This window comes from Nyctereutes procyonoides, unplaced genomic scaffold, assembly GCF_905146905.1.
Source record: "Nyctereutes procyonoides isolate TBG_1078 unplaced genomic scaffold, NYPRO_anot_genome, whole genome shotgun sequence".
In the NCBI taxonomy this organism is placed as follows: domain Eukaryota; kingdom Metazoa; phylum Chordata; class Mammalia; order Carnivora; family Canidae; genus Nyctereutes; species Nyctereutes procyonoides.
In genome coordinates this window covers 27,281,435-27,304,122 of record NW_026575082.1, presented here as the reverse complement: position 1 = coordinate 27,304,122, position 22,688 = coordinate 27,281,435, and the positions used below count along the sequence as shown (strand labels likewise).

At 38.4% G+C, this 22,688-nt stretch overlaps 1 long non-coding RNA gene across 1 annotated transcript; it reads left to right on the top strand.

The window, feature by feature from the left end:
* The first annotated feature begins 12,588 nt into the window (after positions 1–12,588).
* Positions 12,589–13,128, top strand: LOC129514472 (uncharacterized). The gene is made up of 2 exons (XR_008665445.1): positions 12,589–12,630; positions 12,818–13,128. It is a non-coding gene; the product is annotated as an uncharacterized LOC129514472 (long non-coding RNA).
* Positions 13,129–22,688: the final 9,560 nt, after the last annotated feature.

Here is a 22,688-nt window from a genome sequence, read left to right as displayed (position 1 = left end):
GGGTGGCTCAGCGGTTTAGCGCCTGCCTTCGGCCTAGGGCGTGGTCCTGGGGTCCTGGGAAAGAGTCCCACATCAGGCTTCCCACATGCAGTCTGCTTCTCCCTCTGCCTGTGTCTCTGCCTCTCTCTCTCTCTGTGGGTCTCTCATGAATAAATAAATAAAATCTTAAAAAAAAGAAAGATAGTGTCAAGACAGGAGTCACACAAGTAGTAAGTGGCAGAGCTATAATTTGAATTTTCTTCTGATTTAAAGGTGGTACTTCCAGATGGCCAGGTGACAACGGAGCCCTGCCAAACAAGTCCCAGGAAAATGTACAAACTCCACATGAAGTTTTATAGTTTGTAGAGGTCATCACAGAATTAAATGCATTCTCAAGAACTGTGTCAGCTGGGCATTTTGGGGAGAAACTACCAGTTTGTAAGGTAAGTCCGCCACTAAGTGTGGCTCCTTGGCCTGAACCTGTCATTTTCTGGGGTTTGGTTTCCTCGTTTGTAAAACATAAGAGCGGGATGACATGTTCAAAAAGAGATTCTATAATTCTTTTCTGAGACAAACAGCTAAACACATTGTGATTCAGTGGGAGAAATCTTTCTGTCTATAAAGACCCTACAGAGGACATAATGGTAGTGTTTTCTGCCATCAAATGAATTCAGTGAAGGGACTTAACCAATATTTGGAGAACCGTCGGCATTTTTGCCTCCTCTAAATTCTTCACCTGTGAAACAGATTAAGGCAGAAAGGAAAGTGGCAATTGGGGGCTCAGGAAAGAGGAGAGCAAACCCTTCTTGTTTGTCTTGGGGATAAGTTCAATAGTGAGGAAGAAGGTATTGACACTGGCAACAGATGACATATCCCTATCTGAAATTCAGATCAAATGATTCAAGCCTTCAGAGCATTCCCAAACAATGGCCTTTCCAGGAGCGTGAATCTGCAGACAGAGCCCAGCAGCTAATTTCTGTCGGCTGGCCCTGCTGGTGCTGCTGCTCCCATCTTAGGTTTACAGGCCCGTTTGTGATGGAGACAGTCAAAGCCTTCTCTCTCTCCCGTGTTGCGTTATGCTCTGACACTTTATCAAAGCACACAGCCAGAGGGTTGTTCTTAACCATAGATAGAATGGAGCAACCTCACAAATCAGGCTCTAATATTGCACTGTGGAAACACCAAGGTTAAAAGGTAAATCTGTGGTGTAACCATATTGATTAATTGATGTAAGAAAGGTCAGGCTAATCTTTACCTTGCTTGAAAGACTTCAGTTCTACATGGCAGGTTTGTTGAAATGGTTCCTCTGTAAAAGGATTGGGTGGGGGGAGTAGAGTCTTACTTCAGAGAAACTGGGGGAAAGCTCATCAAATGATCACTTAGAGAAAGGTTAGTGAAAGGAGTCTTGATGCAAAGAAAATGGGGAAATCTCTTCAAACACTCACTCAGAAGGTTAAAGCATTAAAATTGGGCCTGGAATGTGGAAGTTATTTAGATCTAACTATATGTTTAATAGGTTCTGTTGGAAACACCTTCACCAGTAAAACCTTCATAGGAGAAGCAAAAGGCAGTGACTTTAGATAAGAGCCTTAGTCCTGCCCCCAAAAGACCAGAAAACAGAGGTTCATACTCCTCTTTCCAACAAGACAGAAATCTACTGAAGTAAAAAACCTGACTTCTCTGCTCCTCTGGTCCTGCCCAGGTTAAAAACAGACACACACGTCTCCTGCAAGGTGGCTTCCGTATCTCCAGAGCATGGTAGGAAGAGAGACTGATCCCCTCCATACCAAGAGGCACAGGCATGTAAAGGGCACCTTGCTCACACCTACTTTTGGAGCAAGAGAGATAATGGGGTATGAGAATTCAAATTTAGGCTCCTGAGAAAACAGAAAGGTACAAATACAAATGAGGAAGGACTAGGGGCTAAATCTGTAAGTGTGGAGGGAGGAAAAGACATCTAAGGAACAGGAGGACAGGATGCTGACCTTCAATTACAGCACTGTTGAATGAAAAAAAGAGCCTGGGACAAGGGGTTAGGAGAGGATGGAAATGGAAGTGACTGTTGGAAAATTTTTCTCATGCTCACACCTGAAATGAACATAAATGGGCCAGGCTATGCTGTAGTCACAAGCACACCCAGAAACTTCAGGGGCTTACTATAATAAAAATCTATTTTGGGTTCATGTAAAGTCCATGTGGCTGAGTGATACTTTTCCGTCCTACAGGTATAGCGTTTGGACCATGTGATCTCACCACAGCAATGGGATGCCTCGAGGATCCATTAGATGTTTGAAGGACAGATCTGGAAGTAGATTGCATTACCTTATTGCCTATGGTCCTGGATGTAGTCACTAGGCCCTGAACTAGCCACAAGGGAGACGAGAAATATACTATAAAAAGTTACTTGTCGAGGTTTACCTTTACAACACTAGGTATTTAAGGTTTTCATAAAGAAAAATCTCCAAAGACTGCATTGTTAAATTTTGGAAGGAATTACCACAGGATGCTTGGAGAACTTCATTGCTATTCTTTCTGACACTGAGGGTAGAAGACTGAACTCATTTTTCTTTAAGTTCTACTCTTTATATAATTTTATGCTTCTATAATAGTAGAGGCTTTTTATTTGCAGGGAAACATGAAAAGTAAGCTAGATGTTTGGAATTATTTTCTTATCAAACTGATGTAATTATCCTTTTACTTAACTATGGCTACTTCCTATAATAGGTAGTGAAGCTTTTATTTTATGTTAAGGAAGCACACACATGTAAAAAAGGATGGAATTTGAAATTAAATGTATTTTGTTTACAAATTTATCCATTGGGTAGCCTAAGGTCAGCATCATTAATAATAATAAACACTCGAAGAGGGGATCCCTGGGTGGCTCAGCAGTTTAGCGCCTGCCTTCAGCCCAGGGCATGATCCTGGAGTCCCTGGATCGAGTCCCACGTCGGGCTCCCTGCATGGAGCCTGCTTCTCCCTCTGCCTGTGTCTCTGCCTCTCTCTTGCTCTGTGTTTCATGAATAAATAAATTAAAAAAAAAAACACTTGAAGACATAAATCATAATTTGATACTAATCCATATGTAAAATATAAGATCCAACCTTAACGTCATAGTTACTGGAATTCTGATAGGTTGTATGTTACACATTTTGCATTTTTGTGTTACTGGCTTCAATATATGTTAATAAATGGTAATTATATGCTTTTCATTTGGACAGCCTTATCCAAAAACGATTTAATATTCGTACATCTAATGGGTCACGCACAGCTATTGATCATTTGGATCAGAGTGCAATTTGAACTGCTGCTGGTTAGATTAGAAATTGTAATCATAGAAAAAGATAAATTACAAGGTCTCTGTGGATCACTTTTGTTTTCAGATTCTTAGACATGAAACACCAAATAGGGGAGGTTAGAAAAGAGCTGTAGTGTTGTTATTAATGTGAGTTTTCTAAGAAATACATCCAGAGATCTTCTGTACCTTTTCCACTGTTGTATCAGGAACATTAAACATAAAGGGAATGACGTATTATTACAATAAAGATGGTGGCAAACGTCCATAAATTATTTGTGAATTACAATTCTAAGGTCTAAAGGCAAAAAAAAAAAAAAGATGTTTAATTTGTAGATACACATTTTATTTTTTTATTTTTATTTTTTAAATATTTTATTTATTTATTCATGAGAGACACTGAGAGAGAGAGAGGCAGAGACACAGGCAGAGGGAGAAGCAGGCTCCATGCAGGAGCCCGACGTGGGACTCGATCCCGGGACTCCAGGATCACGTCCTGGGCTGAAGGCAGATGCTCAGCCACTGAGCCACCCAGGTGTCCCTGTTTTTAATTCTAATTATTTGTCTTTTCTGCTTTGCTGACAATTATATTTTATGTGAATAGTGACAATTTCTTTTTTCTTCTCTTGCGGTTTTACATATGTTATATCTTTTTCTTATTTTACTGTATTGGAAGGGACGCTCAGTTCAATGTGGAGGAGGGATAATGACAGAGAGAATACTTGTCTATTTCCCAATTATAAAGACAGTGCTTATAAAGTGTGGGTTTGTTGCTGGTTTGGAATAAGTACACCTTATCAGATTTGGGAAGCTTCCTCTATTCCTGGTTTGTTAGATTTTATTGAAAGCTTTTCTGAGCTTTTTGAGTTTGGTTTTTCTCTTTTAATCTGTTAATGTGGAAAATTACATTAGTAGAGTTTCTAAAATGTAGTAATCCATATATTCCTGGAATAATATTTAGTCATGGTATTTTTATGACACTGTTGGTTATTATTTTCTAATATTCCAGAATTTTTACCTTTATAGTAAAGATATTTGCATATGTTTTTCCTTTCCTGAATTATCTTTTACATTGTTGGTATCAAGGTTTATAGCTATAGAAATGAGTTGGGAAGTTTACATTTTTCCCTCTATTTTTGCAACAGTTTGCATAACATTAAAATTATGTGTTACTTGGAGTTGTGGTAGAGCTTGTCTGTAAAACTATTAGGGCAAGGTTTTTGGGGAGATAGTAGTGAAGATTTTTAACTACTGATTCAGTTTGTTAAATGGTTATAAATCTGTTAAGTTTTTCTATTTATTATTGAGTTAGGAGTAGTAAGTTATAGTTTTCCAGGTAATTTGCTAGTTTGTCAGAATTTTCAGATTTTTTGGCAGAAAATTTTTCATTACCTTTCCTTTGTGATTTGAAAAAAAAAAAAACCTTTGTTATTATCCACCCTCTTTTATTCCTAGCACTGATGTATCTTTTATCTTTTATTCTTAATTAATCTTGCCAAAGGATTATTTATTTTATTATTCTTGGATATGGTAGCCCTCAAAGAACCTATTTATATGATTAAAAATCTCCTTAGATATAGTGGGCTAAGACTTGACTTTAACCTCCAAAGGAGTCATAACTTCTTTGCTCCTTCACATTTTTAGGAAGTTCACTGGAATGAAGGAGAAGCTGGATCCTGTAAACATCACAAGCAGTGCAACAGATCTCCCACCCACATTCTCTTTTGCAATATGACGTCCCCCATCAAGGGACTTCTCCTTCATGAGGAAAGGGAATTTATTTCTTGAGTCTCTTGAACCTGGGTGGGCTCTGTGACTGCTTTGACCAGTAGAATATGGTAGAAATGCCCCTGTGCCAGTTCCAGGTATACCTCTCAACTGGCCTACAGGTTGGTTTTTGCCTCTTAGAAGTTAGCTACCATGTAAGGAATATAACCACCCTGAGACTGATATGATGTAAAAACCGAACAACACAGAGAGAGCAGAAGGCCAACAAGCATCCAATTTCCAGATCTGTGAATGAGAAAGCCATTGTAGATGGCCAACCAAGTCAAGCTTTTAGGTGTCTCCAACTCAGTCCTATCTAACTATAATGCATGGGAGACTCTAAGAGCTACCCACTGGAGCCCATTCAAACTACAGAAATTTGAGCCATAATAATTTATTTGTTCTTTTAAGCTCCTAAATTTAGAGTTGTTTAATATACAGCCATAGATACCTAGATCAAGTAGCTAGGAAAAATCCTCCCTCTCAGCCTTCTTCCAATAAAAACTCTTGTCTTTAACAGGATAAATATATGTAAGGTGAGCAGAGAAGCCCAAATAATTAAGAGATTATTGGATGTCAGCTCTGAAGTGACACTATTCCTTGCAGTACCCAGAATGCCATTGTGGTACCCCATTCAAAGTGGGGTAATATGGACATTGGGTGATAAATGAAGGGCTGACTCAAGCTCATTTAACACTGGGCCCAATGAGTCTGAAATTACCTCACAGATATTGTCTGAGTTTCTTTTGTGTCAGAGGTCAGTGGTATATTATTTAAAGCTGATAAATCAAGTAACATGTAAATATATAATGCTATAAAAGTGTAATACTTAAAGGAATAAAGAATGTAATAATAACCAAGATCAAAGAGAAAAGGATAGTTACCAAGAATTAGAATGCTAGGAATTGCTTCATTGTTTACGGTAGTAACTCTTTACTAGAGAAATAGAAGATTAAGCTAGTTATATGTTGTTAGATTAAAATTAAAAGCTAATATGCATGTAGTGCTTACCTGGTTCTGTTATAAATGGTTTACAAATATTAATTCATTTAATCTTCACAATGATCCTTTGATGTAGATATTATTACTTACTTTACACATGAGAAAGCTGAGTCAAAGTCAAAGTTATGGTCAAAGGGTTATAACTAGCCCAAAGTCACGTTGCAAGGATCCAAATGGTTATAATGGTAAACATTACAAGAAGCCAAAAACAGATAAGAAATCTGATTGGCTGTAACGGTCTCCAGACTTCCTCTTCCTTTCCTGATACTTTTAAATTTTTTTTTAATTTTTATTTATTTATGATAGTCACAGAGAGAGAAAGAGAGAGAGGCAGAGACATAGGCAGAGGGAGAAGCAGGCTCCATGCACTAGGAGCCCGACGTGGGATTCGATCCCGGGTCTCCGGGATCGCGCCCTGGGCCAAAGCCAGGCGCCAAACCGCTGCGCCACCCAGGGATCCCCTTTCCTGATACTTTTAGTTGACATCCATGCACACTGCACAGATTCTTGTTTATTTCTTACGGGAGTACATGTTTCTGTGCTCATTTTCAGACTGCCCCATGTTGTGGGTAGGGAATTGCTTTGGGCTGAGGGATGGGAGTACTGGTATCCATTTTGGGAGAGGAGAGAAGTAGCAGCTTCTTTGATGTGTGAATCAGAAAAGCAAAGGCACGATGACATTGAATGGTGTTGAGTTTGTGGCCACACCTTCATTGCTGTCCTGTCTAAAGGAGATTTCTTCCCTTTTCTCTCACAGTTTTAAGAAGCATTATAGTCACAGTGAGGTAAACTCTTTGCTCTATATTGTTGATATTAAGACAGTAAATAATAATATGCTCAGGTTCTAGTCCTGGGGTTGATCTTTTAAATGTCTCTCTAATTGAAGTAAGAACATTAATCCTGGCGAACATGTCATGGGTAACAAAACATTTTTGGCTTTGTTGATCACAGGATGAGTTGGTATCAATTACAGCTTTTTTCTTTTTTTCCCAATAGCATTCAGTGTAATGGAGGCCAAGGAACCTACCAACTCAATACGCTATTTCAACACATTCAGTCAGCCAGTAGACTTAACTTCAAGTTCATTTCTGCACGGATCATTTACAGTGTTAATTTGCGAGTTTGTATGGTGACTGCCTTTTTTTTTTTTTGGCCTTTTTTTGCGTTGCAGTTATTGGTCACAAAGTGAGTTAATTGATTTTGTCAATTAATTGTTGCTATACTTCTCTTTCTCTCTCTTTGCTAAAGCAATGTCTGTTTTCTGTCACCACTTGCTGGACTAGAACAGATCTTTATCTTTGATTTTTTAAAGATTTTTGTGTATACAGCTGCTTTGGCAATTCAGGAATCAAACTGACAGCCCATTGGAAAGGCAGGTTCTATCACAAGTCTAAAGAGGCACAGAGTGACAGTTCCCAAGCTCAAGTGCAAGGCTTGTCTCTCAGTCTTCTTCAGCTGACTAGGTTCTTGGCTATTGTAGGGTGCCAATACCAGACAGCAGAGGGCCTGAAGTAACAAAAACAAGGCTCAGTGAGGTATTTGGGCCTGAAAGAATGTTTGCCTGTCCCACAGACTTCTCTGCAACAGGCAACCAAATTTAATATATGCTTAATTATATAAGGTTAACCAGGGTATGCACACTTTTTGCTTTTTCTCAGTTTATTTCTCAAACTTTCAACATTATTTTATTTATGTCATAGGCTTCTCTGGATTAGTGATCTGAAGAGTGGCATGGAAGTCATTTTTTTCTCTTGTGTTATAACTTACTGTGACTCATCAGGGCAGAAAACACACCTAGAAATCCAAACTCAGTGAGAGCTGAAGAAGTGAAAGTACTATTGGATATCTTACTGGGTATACTATTGTGTATCACAAACATGATTGCTGACCTTCAGAATGGTGAGGGGGGGTGTGTGATATCAGCCTGGCAATTAGAGGTCTATGCAGAAAAGTAGCTGTATAGACTTGTCTTTGCCTTAACCTGGAACTCTTGGCAGCAATTTATTTAACAGCCATTTTCCTTACTTTTTCTTCATCACAGTAAGTTCATTTGTTTTAGCAGTCTGATGGCCATGGCCACCAGGAGAGTCTGAGCCCCATCCAAATCCCAGGGAATGAATCTCATCAAGTCTGTTTCTGTCATGATGAGTCTGTGTACCTTGACAGTGATTAGTTAGTAGACAGGGATATGTGATATAAGTGTGGCCAGTCGGTATACTTCTGTTGAAGGGACTGGGGAGAAAGATCTTTAGAAAAGATGCAGGAGAAAGTTCAGTTGCTTTTTTGTCTCTAGTTAAATCTGGTGAGGAGTTGAGGCTAGATCTTCTGCATCTGTCCTGTAATTACAAGACAAGCTAGCTAAAGGACTAAGCAGCATGTTGAAGATAGCAGACGAGACAAACAGAAAGAAGCTGATACCTTGAGGATGTCACTCAAGAGCCAAAATAACTAATCCCGTAACCACTCTTTTTCCCAGCTTCTTGAGGCATCAGATTATAAATTTCCAGGTTTTTTTTAAGATTTTATTTATTTATTCATGAGAGACACACACAGAGAGGCAGAGACAGAGGCAGAGGGAAAAGCAGGCCCCCTGCAGGGAGTCTGATGCAGGACTCGATCCCAGGACCCCAGAACTACACCTCAAGCCGAAGGCAGATGCCCAACCGCTGAGCCACACAGGCGTCCCAAATTTCCAGATTTTTAAACAACTGACTTTTACTTGGGGTCTTTTTATCTTTTACTCAAAAATGATACAGTACCATTGTAGATAAATTATTTGTTCCAATCTTAGAATCAAATCAGAAAACCCACATATGCAGTCACTGGTCTGTTGTCTTGCTTGCTATTTAACCCATTGGATACTGGTCTAGAGATCTTTCAGTCATGGATTCCTTTAATAAATGGTTGTTGAGCCTTTACTATGAGCCAAGCACTGAAGATGGCACCATGAACCAAATCAATAGTGTTCCTCCTTTCATGTAAACTATAATTTAGCAAGAAGCAGAGATGCTGAACATGTGTACTTGGATTCAATGATGACTTTACCTGCAACATCAGCATCTACCTTTTCAGAATGTGCTTAGCCAAGGTACTCACAGCCACAGCTGGAGGCCATGACTGTCTGGTGTCACTGTGATCAGATTGCTGTGATTACTGGACTTTGGAGAAGGATCTGTAGGGTGATAAGAGGAGACTGGCCCACAGGCGCTCAGCATTCTACATTTTTCCTGGCCATTTTAACAAGTTACAGTACTTCCCCTCGTGTTCTGCTTTTGCAGATATTTAGAAAGAGACAGTTGGGTTATGCAGTACATAGAGATCGTATGGCAAGGGCTAAATGGGATATAGGACATATGTACTGAGCACAGTGCTTTCAACAGAGGGGACACTCAAAAGGCACCATTTAAATATAATTACAGATCCTATAATTTTTATTATTATTTTGCTATTGCTTCCATAAAAATTACCATAAATGTAGCAGCCTTAAATAATATAAATTTATTATTATCTTATGTTTTTATAGATTAGAGGTCCAACACAGGTTTCGCCAGAATAAAATCAGTGTTGACAGGCTGCTGTGTTCCTTTCCTCCTTTCTGGAGGAACTAGCTAGAGGAAGATCTGCTCTCTGTTTATTAGAGTTACTAGCAGAATTCAGTTGCTTCTGGTTTTAGGAGTGGGATCTCCTTTTCCTGTGGGTTTCCAGTTGAGGGCCATTCCCAGCTTCTAGAAGCTACTCTACATTCTTTGGCTCTTGGCTCACTTCCTCCATCTTCACAGCCAGCAGTGGTGGGTCAACTACTTTTTTTGCTTGGAATCATTCTTCTACAATGATACTGTATCATTTTTGACTAAAAGATAAAAAGACCCCAATTAATCATTCTTCTTAATGTCTGTCTCTCTAACACACAGCTACGCAAATTATCTACTTTCGAGGACTAATAGGACTGGATTGCACCCACCCAGGTAATCTAGGATAATCTCCCTGCTTTAAGGTCTGTCCCCTTCATGACACTCACAATGTCCCTTTGCCACATATTCATGAGCTCTAAGTGATTAGAGAATGGATATCTTTGGAGGCATTATTCTAACTTTAACACTTATCTTTTCACATTAAAGAAAGCATATTATGGTCAGATCATTTAATTTTTTTATCTTGGAGTTTCCATCCTCTATTTCATATTCTATCCCCAGCATAGCCAACATTTCAATGGATCTGTTTCCATGCAACCGTCTTTATAGCATCCTCTCTCTTCATTCACGAATACCTTCTCTTCTCTATTTCAATTTTTTCTCTCCTTTCCCTTCAAAACAATGATTTATACACTTACCCAATCTTACAGCTATCATTCTCACATAACATGTCAAGAACATCTCTTTAGGTAGTGTATTTTAAATAAGGGTATTTTCATGCTGTGGACAGCATGTGGACTATAAGACTGGAGCCACTCAAGGCCCCTTTCTTTAGATCAGGATTGGGTCTGGGAAATAGTAGAAGTCATGTAATAGCTCCAGTTACAAGAAACAGACTAATGTGACTGTTGGCATAACAGGCAGGAACTCAGAATAGACCTTTAGAGTTTTATTCATGCAGTTCTTTTATGCACCAGCACAGAATTTGACTTAATGAGGGAAAAAAAAAAAAACCCTTTATACAACCTATTCACGTGTGATACCACAAGATAAGCACTGGCTAAACTGGTAGGTCCCCATTATATTTTTAAGGAAAAACAAAGTCAAACAAATAACTAAACACATGCGAAGATTTCAGTAGCTTTGATGTTCTAGGAATTCCCTTGACTTTTGATCACTTCAAGTAAACCCAGCCCACCACTGTGAGAATGCGACGTGCCAGAAGGAGAAGGTGCAACAGTCTCTTTAGCGGAGGGATTCTTGACTTGGGGGGAACAAAAACCTGATCCAAGTTGCTGAGGCAATTATACTCATGAATGTTTTCAGGATAGGTGTGGGCGTGCAGGGATTAGAGGTGGGGGGGGGGGACATGGTGTACTCCCAGGGGAAATGGTAGTATCTGGGTATTGTTTCTATTAACCATAATTTCTATGGTGTCTAAATAATGATCAAACTTTGAATGAATTTTAGGCCACAGCACATAGAACACAGGTCTCAGGGCATTTATATGCATTCTAGGTCTAGCCTTCTAGAAGTTTTAAGAGTTCATACAACAAGTTACATGCCAGGAATTCTCTACATATTCATGCCATTCTTGGAGTGATTTATCCATGAAACGAAACAGCAATGGAAAACTAGGGAGATACTGCTTCCTTTTAAGGTCACTGGTGCAAAGCAGAGTACACTGTGTGCGAAGATTGAAATAGGAAGGTTTATTTATGGAGGAAACATTATGGTTGTTTTGCTAGCCTATCAGGTAATATTTGGTTTTGCCCAAAAATGGTAGGAATTTGGTTCTACTGAATTATCAGCAAAATAGGAGTATATCTAAGAATATTCTCAATGTGAGTTACATTCTTAAGTTGACTATTCAGTTACTTTGACAATTATGTCAACTCTATTTCATTTTCAGCTTTAAATTTATTTTATCTTTTAGATATTTCCGAGTATAGCTTGAGTCCATAATAGTCACTTCATGAACAGAATGGGCCCATTACTGATCAATATTTTGTTAAAGATATTTGAGGATATCTTCTAAATAGTGGCATATAACTCCTGTGATGACATATACTTGGCCACATGATCAGAATAAAATGAAATTAGGTGACTGCACTTAATTAAATCAACCTATAGGTTCAGAATAAAATAAAAGATGATATTTTTATTTCTCTTTTTTTATTTATTCAGGGTATTGTGTGTAGGAGATAATTTATTATATGTGCCTTCAGACTGATGTTTATGGTTTCTGAACTATATATAGATCTGGTTTTCCATAGGGAAAGAAGAGATCTCTGTGCCACAATGTGCAATTTTCAAATAAATGTGAAGCAATAAAATGGGTTTAGTGCTAAAAACAATATAAAACATTTAATATTTGGATTTCTACTGTGCTTATTGTTTTGAACAAGAAAGGCTCTTTGTACCATAGACTCATTCATTTATTTATTCAATAAATATTTATGGAGTGCCCACTATGTGCCATTTTGCTAGACACTAGTGTACAGTGGTGAGCCAGAGAACCATAGTCCCTGCATTCATCAAGTTAACAGTTTAGTGGTAAAGATACATACTAATTAATGATGATATACTAGTGGACGATTGTTATTCCCTAAGGGCATGAGGTGTTTTTATTCAAGTTAGGTTTCAGCAAATTCTACCATTTTTTACCCTTTGATATATGTTTTTGAACGAAAATCCTTTTATTCCATTCTTTTTAGACTCCTACCAGGAAGATACAAAAAAAGTTCCTATTTTGCAGTTTGGATCTCTTCTCCCATAAAACTTCCTCAGTGGTGAATAACTCAAATCGTTGGGGCAGCATAATAGAGGGCCTGGCAGAGAAGTGGTGAGAACAAAGCCTGTTTGGGAATGGACAGGTTGACCTCTCACCCAGACAGGCTTCCAGAAACCTTATATGGCCTGCCCTGCCCTGGATACAACCAGCCACAAACACTTCAGGTGAGATCTCAGGGAATGTCCTAGCATGAGAAGGGATTCAAGGGCATTTTTTTTTCTCCCACAGTCTGTGACTGTGCTAAATGATTTCATTTTCAGCACAAGAAAGGCTGTATATCAGACCAGTTAAATACACAAGATTAGGACTATCCTAGTGATTCAGGTTATCTGGTGTCTTTTGTTTTTGTAGGCACACAGATAGAAGAAGGCATCCTATGGAATCATGTCATAAGGAAAGGATTGCCATTTCTCATGAACTCTGGCTCCCTGGAGCTGAAGAGATTGAGGATGAGGATGGAGACACCGGTGATCTTGAGTTCAAAATTAATCTAAGAGCTCTAGGTCTCATTTGATGCTGCTTGATCTCCCTAGAGGTCTCAGCAGCCTTGAGAGCAAAATTGAAATCTATGGAGACTGCTAGAAGATCTTCTCCCCAGAACTAAATGAGAATCTAAACTTATAGTAATTCTTTAAGAGGAAAAATAAACTCAAGGGACTTTATTTATTTATTTTTTGGTATTTTTTTAATTGGAGTTCGATTTGCCAGCATATAGTATAACACCCAGTGCTCATCCTGTCAAGTGCCCCCCTCAGTGCCTGTCAGCCAGTCACCCCATCCCCCCCACCCATCTCCCCTTCCACTACCCCCCAAGGGGCTTTAATATCTCTCTCTCATATATATATAATATATATATTATTATATATATTATATAATTGTAACCACCTTGAAATTTAAAAATCTTGAATATTTCTTGAATATTAAGAATTAAGAGAACAAATTAATACTGAATATTAATTCTTAATTCTGAATATTAATACTGAATATTAAAAATTCAATAACCCCAAATTTAGCTGATGTTCATAGCTAACGTGGAGTTCAAGCAAAATAACCAAACCTTAGGGGAAGAAAAGCCCTCCCTATGAATGACCTCAGAATGGTTGCTGATTCCCTCCTTTTTCCAGAAGAGAAGCCAGAAGTGATTGAAACTGTAGTCAAACTGTTAACATTTCATCATGAGCTTTGCCTTCCCTGACATGGGAAATATCATTTATGAAAAGATGCCAGTCTCTAAGAAATGGGATAGACTGTGAAATATTAAAGATGGTAAGACTATGTGTGATATTAATTGAAACATTTTTGAGATACATCTCATCTCAAGAGAAATAATTTCTGTCATTTCTAGAGTTGCAGCTCACTTTTTTTACACTTATGGATACACACACACACACACACACACACACACACTATTTATTTAAGTGGTGGAAATGGAAAACTCAGTACCTAGGGTGTTTGAAAGATGTTTCCAGGGAAAAATTTAAATGTCTTAGATATTTCTCAGGTATTTTAGGGAAAATCAATCACATGATAAAGTGTTTCATTATTATAATAATATAATGGTTGTCAACTTGAAACTACTTCAGTCAGAAATTAAATGATAAAAGTTTTCATTGGAATTTTTCTGTTGCCACAAGGGATTCCCCATTTTCTATTTGTGAAGAGCAGCTCTTTTTGAAATCTAAAGTCAAATTCAGAATAAAACCCTTCTGAGAGTGAACAGTCTAAATGTTATTTGGGATAAATACAGTTGCTGTTCTTGTTCAAACATAAAATATTAAAACATATGTTTGCCCAATATTTCTGGGCTCCTAAAGCTGGGAGTTTTACTCGGGCTATATAGATCATCATCATCATCAATTGGGCAACAAAAGAGAGAAAATAGAGGGCAGTGAGAAGGCTTGTTATTTTCTGTGTTATTAACTTTTTCTTTAGCAAAATTGAGTCTTCTTTGACTATTTGAAATTTCTGTTTTGGAAGCGCTCATTATATTATTTTAAGCTTATTTACAAAATTTTGTTACTTGGCTTCTAGGAAGGTGTTTGCTACAACTATTCTTATTAGATGAGTGTTTTTTTGTATCACTGTAAAAGATAATTCATAGAGAAAACAGTCTGATAGATTCTTGGTTTATGTGTATATGTATGTAGTGTGTGCCTATGTGTGTGTATATTGCATGTGTGGGTAATTTCCATGGGCTAAAAACTAGTAGAAGTGGAAAATTTAACTTTATTTATTGCTGAAGCTTGGTTTTAAGAATTGCATCAGCATTTTTATTATTTGTATTTATTAGAAATTTCATTTATTATCTTGATTTTTTTGTCACTTAATTTCTTTTTAGTCTTCTAATATACCATGGATAATGATAACCCACTTTTATCAGAAATAAATGAAAATAAAGGTGGTAAAACTAGTTTCTTACAAAGTTCTCAAGAGATGCTAGGTATTAACTTTGTTTTGGAATTTAAAATCACATGTTCCACTTGCCCAGCTCTTCTCAGCAGAGATACATTGAATCTCTAAGTGTCAGATCCCAGGCAGGTACTGGGGTGTGGTGGTGACTTTCTACTTGGAGCTAATAGTCCAATGGTAAATTTGACTTTAAAGAAATATGCTAACAAGTATGTAATCATGCCTGGTCATAAAAGCTGGAGTAGATGAGTACTTGTTTTTAGGAGAGGATGCAGTGGAGATTTAATTTGGATTGTAGGCCAGGGAATGCCTCTTTGAAGAATTGACAACCCATTTGATATTAGATTATAAGGAAAAGCTTGGCAGGTAAAGATTGGGTTCGTAGGTCTTCTAGTAGAGGGAATAGAATATTCTGTTACTGTCAGGTCGAAAGAAGTCGTGTCCTGAAGATATTGAGTGATGGTCTATATGGCTATAGGGTAATGAACTGGGGGTGGGGGTGGGTGGTAAATGATGGAGGGCAGGGGCAGGTATAGGCTAGACCACAATAAAGTTTTGGGATTTATTTTAAATTTGGCTGGAGTTGGTGAGTGGTATTAATTGATTTGATTAAAGAGTGTAAACCCAAAATAATAAGCCATCTCATTAGCCATGCCTGTATCATCATAAACATTTAAATAATTCACAAAAATACACAAAGGAAGGCAAAATTCATTGTGGATCTCATCATTCAGAGAAGATTGCTCTTAACGTTTAGGCAAACTTTCTTTCACACCATATGCACACATTTCCAGTTTTATTTTATTTTTTTAAATTTATTTTTATTTATTTATGATAGTCACAGAGAGAGAGAGAGAGAGGCAGAGACACAGGCAGAGGGGGAAGCAGGCTCCATGCACTGGGAGCCCGATGTGGGATTCGATCCTGGGTCTCCAGGATCGTGCCCTGGGCCAAAGGCAGGCACCAAACCGCTGCGCCACCCAGGGATCCCCATTTCCAGTTTTATATTCAGATAAGCTATATTGTTTTTTTCCTCCATTGATCTTAAAAATCACTCAACATAACTGTAGTCATTTTTCCATATCAACAATAAGGTACATCGGTATGCTTGATGGCTGCTTAGTAGTCTGTTCTGGTGAATTATACTAATTAGCTTAATCAATTCCCTATTGATTAGTGTTAATTATTTCTGATTTTTTTCTAACATACTTATGTGGTAGGGCAATCCTTATGCATCTTCATGCATAGATATATTTCATGTATATGATTACCTCATTAAGGTAAATGTTGGAAAGGGAAATGCTAAAGAATTGGTACATTTTATGTTTTCATGTATATTGCCAGTCATTTGGAATTTAATCATGTAAAGAAGAATCAGAATTTTTTTCCCTAAATCAGTAGCCAATGGTCTTACTGAAAAAATAGGATGGGCTTTTAAAGCAACACAAACAACCAATTTTACTCTTTGCAAATTTAGGATTTGTTTTTTCTCACTCTGTTTTATCTGTTTACTTGTCCATTTCTCTTACTAGACTATACACTCCTTTTAATGGTGGTAATGTCTGCTTTGGGCCACCCCAAGTTCCTGTCCCACTTACTAGCTGCAGGACCAAAGACAATAAGCTGTTACAGTGGCTGCAATTTGTCTTTAAAATACTTTAGCAAGGACGATAAATGCGTGAGTATAAATTAGTTTTAATCCATGCCTAGTTAACATTTGAAGTATCCTAATCCAGACTACATACCAGAAGGGTTCTCAGTTAGCATTTCAAAGACTCTAATCAGGACTTCACTTTCTGAAGGCTGTGAGTACAGACCTTCAGCTATTGCTATCTCAATCTTCATTTGAGGGTTTTCAGTGAACGTAAGAGCTGCTGGGAACTATAATTCATTGGTGAAATGTGTATTTCACCACATACGCAATTATTTTGTACAGTACACGCTTGCTTTCTTTGTGCCATACAGTAACCTGGAATAAGATCATGGTGGAGAAGTCCCACAATCTTTCCGATATTTACTAGTGAGAATCTGCTAGTTGTGCAGGCCAGTTCATACAAGGAATGCCTTGTAGGTCACCTTTTTTCACTCTTTTTATACAGATGTTCAGCCAGGGGATTTCTAGTGGCTTATAACTATGGGGCCCCTTTGGGCAGCCTCTGGGCTTCACTGAAGTTAGTTATAGAACTTTCCTTCCCCATGCCCCGACCCTTTTCAAAATACAGAACCCACACCAAAAATAATAGCAGGTAGTGTAAATATTACGATGTTTTTTTTTTTTTTTGGTGGGGAAATGAGGAGATTACCAAATCAACAAAGCCTAAGAAACTTCCCCTTACACTTCTTTTGTTCTCTCTCCTGTCTCATGCTATCCCCCCTCACGTTTTCCATTTACTGTTTCTTTTCTTTCAATTTTCTCACTTTTATAAGGCTTTTAAAAATCCCATTTATTTATAGCCCACACCCTTGCAGCACAACAAAATTGTTGCTCATATACATCCCTCGGCACTGTAGAGCTTTTCTTGTTGTAAAGGGAGAAGTTGGATCCATTCCATTTATAAACTCTGAGGATGGGACATTCCTAACCCAGGGCATGTGATCCCTAGAATTTTGCTTCGTAGCTGCCCGGCCCACCACAGAGCTCACTTATGTTGCCTCCACACATCTTTGAGCAACTAGAGCCTTTTCACAGTGTTGAAGCCTGTTTACCCCTGTTACTGCAGGGGTGAGTCCCAGGGAGAGGAGGTATTTCCCAGGGCATACTTGAGTCTGCATTTCATTTCCTTTAGAGTGGTGTCAGCAAACAATACCAAGTGTGAAAAAGACATTTTGGATCGTGTTTACAAGGCCCTTGGATACACTTACTGTTTTAGAGGTATGAGCTTAACTATTGTTAAAGTCTTTTGATTAGCACGGAGAGGCCATGCCACGTTGAGCCTGCCCTAGTGCTGGTCTATAAAGAGCTGACCAAGAGCTCTGAATGCTCCCTCTGTGGCTCCTGTGGTGTGCTTTAGCACTTCAACTTCCACGCTTCACATGCACACTGTTCACAGTAAGTTCCCAGTGCTCCTCGGGCAGTGTGTATGGTTTGCATTTTAATTATGTTCACTACCTTTTTTTGAGCACTTAGGTTATTTTTGATCCTCTTAATCCCGCAAGGTGGGCAGCATATAACATGGAGGAGGAGTATTGCCTAGTGGCAAGGGTATAGGGAGATAACTGATTTGGCCACTAGACAACTCTGTACCTTTTAGTCATTACAAACCCCTTCTACACCTTAGTTGCCTCATTTGCAAAATATGTACAATAATAATACTTATAGGATGGTTGTGAAGTACAGATGAGATAACGTATATAAATTTCTGATAAGTAATGTAATAAATATTAGTTATCCTTCTCATCATCCAAGATCATAGAGTTTGAAAGCCGAACACCTGGGATTCAAACCTAGATTTATCTTTCAAATTTATGAATGATTATGTTTTAAAACAAAGATAACGGTAATCAGGGCTCACATTTATATTGAGTTCTAAAAATACTTGGGTACTGTTCTAAGCACTCATACATATTAATTGCTTTTTTTCCCACGTACAAGTCATCCTTTATTGGGTGTTAATTATCAATTAGGATATGAGAAGATTCAGGGTGCCGGGGAAAGGTCATGGCCAGAAATGAAGAATGTGCCTCCAAACTGGGCCCACTTGGGTAACCTCTCATGTTTGAGTTCCTTGTAACTACTACAACAGTAACTGCCAGAACCATAGAAATCCCAGCCATGTCCCCTTTCTTCACATTGACATACTTATTGAACTACAGGTAGTAACCTCTTTGAAAGAGTCCAGCAATGCCATTAGGGCCAAAATCCTGCATCAGTATCCAGCTTGGCAGCTCTCCTGGTTTAACGTCCAGACACTTTTTCTCTTTCCTGGGTTTAGATGATGCCTTCTTGGAATCCCGGGTGTCCCATATTAATGTCTTTTATAGTCATGTCAACCCTAGGACATTATTACCATTATCCACCTTTGAAGATAGCGAAACTGAGACCCAGAGAGGTTAAGTAACTTGCTCGAGACTCCTGGTGATAATAGTGAACCCATGTCTGCAGGTTCTTAGCCTCTGTATAGTGCTATCAATTACTATGTGCCCCTTCTCTGAAAATTCTCCTCATTCTGTCCCCTGACACTATTTTTCGGAAGTCTTTCCTGAGTATTTATGGCTTTAATCCAGTGTACTGAAGGTTCCAGTGTGAGAGTCTAAGCCAAATAAGCAAAGCTGGTGGAGAGGGCATGCCAGGGTCCTCTCCGCAAACAGAAGGGCAAACAGTGAGCCCTGAAGTCCTGTTGAAAGAAGGAATGATGGGGAACTCATGAACATGTGTTTGCTTCAAAGCTGATGACCATCAGGGAAGGACAATTTTGAGTACAGTTATGGTTCAGGTAACCAGACTGATCTCTGACGTAGCTTCAGACCTAATGCCTAACTGGGAAGTGGAAGCCATAGAAAACAATAATAATTCTCATCTACTATGACTCCATATGAATTATTTATAACAGTTATTTTAAGCAGGTATTATGTTTAATACTCACTTTTCAGATGAGAAATCTGAAGCACAGATAAAATATGTGCTTGTTACCATCACAAAGCTGGTAGTAATGAAGTGAGGGCGTAAATCTGGCCACATAGACCCCAGGGCTCACTCCACTTCTGCGGATGTGATGTTGGCCCAGTGAAGCTACACAGACCAGGGCAGGAGGCATTAAAGCAGCCACACCTCAAGGGATGCTGCCTTTCTAAGCAGCACCCCAGGGAATTTTCTGAAAGAGCCGGAATGTGACCTGGAAGTGGGGGAGTTTTGCACACTCTGAGGTTTTATCAATAAGAGAACTAACTATATAGGTAAAGTGATCTCATTGCTCCTCTTCTGTCCCAAGATAGTATGGCATGAGCAAACACTCACTGGAGAAGAAACGATGGAGTCAGAGTCCCTGAATGGAGAATCACGCATTTGTTTCTCTGTACAGCCGAGAAAGCCATGGCATCAGTAAATGAAGCACTTTGAGAAATGCCTGTTCTGTAATTTGTTCTAATTTGAGTGAGAACAATTTTCTGAGAGGAGGAAAGCCATAACAGAGTTTCTGCTATCCTTGTAAGTACAAAATGGTAATAATCCGTCACATGGTTGGAGGATCATGTTCTTTTCTCAGGGCTTCATTCTGACTTAAGTGAGGCTACTGCTTAATTATTAAGATAATGTCAGATCCAGTCAGCCAGCCCTAGCATGGCCATTAATAATTCTATCAGAAAAACCTGAAATCATTTGCTTCTTGTGATTTCATGTCAAATAAACCTTTACCCACCAGGTGTTTTAAATAATATAGTTTAGTTCCAAGACCTGTGTACAATGTTTTCTTTATGCTAAATTAGTTTGCTTAAGAAAGGTCTCCAAGATAGGTAAAGTGAAGCATTGCTCCTAAGAATCAGACTAACACAACTGTTTAAAACCTAATAAAAGTGTATTTGGCTAAGAGAGTGAATGAGATTTCATTATTCTACTGAAAGTTTAGTTTGCATTTTATGTCATTTAGCTTCGTCTTTCTGTGAGTCATAAATAAAAAATGCCAGTAACAAATACACTGTACAAAATGCATTTTAATAATCCTACAGGGTTTCATTACTCTGGCTATAATCTGGAAATGTAAATCATGGCTGATACAATAGCCTTCATTTATCGACTTCAGAGGTTCAGGTTTTGCTGCTGAATGCTATAGGATTATGTTAGCTATTTAACAGAATAAATTAATTAGGTGTGGTTGAATGGACTTTCCTTGCTTCTGAATATCTAGAGGATGATATCAGAATCTTCAAGGAATATATCATGATATATGATATTGTATGGTTTTGAATTTTTGTTTTGAAAATGAAAACAATCCATACTTCAAGGTAATAAATCTGAAAGTTAGCCAAGAGAAACCAAACAGCTGTTTTCAATAATGCAGGTAAATTCCAGTCGTAGGAAAATTTCTATGACTGCTTGAGCTGTTGGAAAAGTCTTGTGTGTGGAACAGGCTTTGGGGTGAGCAGAAGAATCCCTTATGTAATCTGTGCCCTATCCATTTTTCTTTTTTTGCTGTTGTTTTGTTTTCTGTTATCCATATTTTTCCATTCCAATGAGTCTAGAATTTCAGATAGTCAGTTAGTGGTCTATTTTTACTCATACTGTCGATTTGGAATGCTCTTTCTAAAACTCCATGTAACCAAACCTTCCTTCGAGTCCCAGGCCAGAGGCCACCTTTTCCTTTTTTTTTTTTTTAAATTTTTATTTATTTATGATAGTCTCACACACACACACACACACACACACACACACACACACACACACACACAGAGAGGCAGAGACACAGGCAGAGGGAGAAGCAGGCTCCATGCACCGGGAGCCCGACGTGGGATTCGATCCCGGGTCTCCAGGATCGCGCCCTGGGCCAAAGGCAGGCGCTAAATCGCTGCGCCACCCAGGGATCCCCAGAGGGCACCTTTTCCAATTAGCATTTCAGCTCAATGATTGGCCCCTTCTCTGAAAGTTCTCCCTAAATGGCTTACTTTCATTCATCTCATAACAGACATTATATAAATCTTTTACTCCTACCTCGCACAATTCTTATCTTTCCGACTGTAATTTCTGTGAGGACAAGGATCTCGTTTTACACTTGTCTGTGTTTCCCAAATTGCTTAGTACAGGGCTTTATATACATTTGGGACTCAATGAGCATTTGAATAATTGAACACTGAACAAAATAAAATCGTGGGCTTCTAACAAACTGGTTTAGTCTAGCCAATCATTTGTTCACACCTGAGCAGCTTCTGGTTTTGCAAATGTCAATGCCTTACGATGATGCCAGCTACTAATGGGCTAAATTATCATGGGAAATAGGTTGCTGTGCTTTTAAAAGGATGTCATATAGTATTCTTGGAATTGCTTAATAATGGCTGTGCCTTATATTTTTAGAATATGTTTCACTCCAAGTCTAAAAAGATTATAATGTGTGTGGGTGGCTGCCCCCCACCTACCCCCCGGCCAAGGAAGATTAGTAACCTTATTATTCCTTATTTCATTCCACAGTATGCTGCTTCAACCCAAGGCGACTAGAGTCTAGTTTTTCTCTCCACTGGAAAAGAGTAGAGGTATTTATAAATACAGAGCTATATTCATGTGTCATGATAGTCAGTGCTTTTTCCAGTGATGCTATTCTTTTCTCTTGGAATACAGTTCATGATCCACATTGATCCAAGTGCACTATTTTATTCATGAACCAGCTCAAAAGTTACCTCTGCCTAAATGCCTTGCCTAACCAATTCCAATTCAGCCTGACTACTTAGGTACACAAAGCTCATTCAGGATTTATGTATATTATGTATACTATATTATTTCAACATTCATAAATCTACTTATTCATTCAGCAAATATTTACTACATTCAAGCCCTCTGCTAGGTAATGTGCATCATGTCCTCAAGAAATGGGCAATTTAGGAGAGATTACAAACGTCTAGCAGTAGTTAGTAATGAATACCACAGGCAGTAATAAAAAATGCCACAAAAGAGGTACAGATGAAACAACACAGGAGCCTAGAGGATAGAGAACTGACTTTAAATTGAGATTTCTTGAATTAGGTTGTAATTTGAATGCAGTCTTAATAGGCTAACTTATTGCTTTATGGCCTTTCCATTGTAGACTAGATACCAGATCCACATAAGTAGCATTAGCTTTTTTTTCTTACTCAAGTCTTCCATGAGGACTCAGCAAGTCTTTGCAATTGTCCC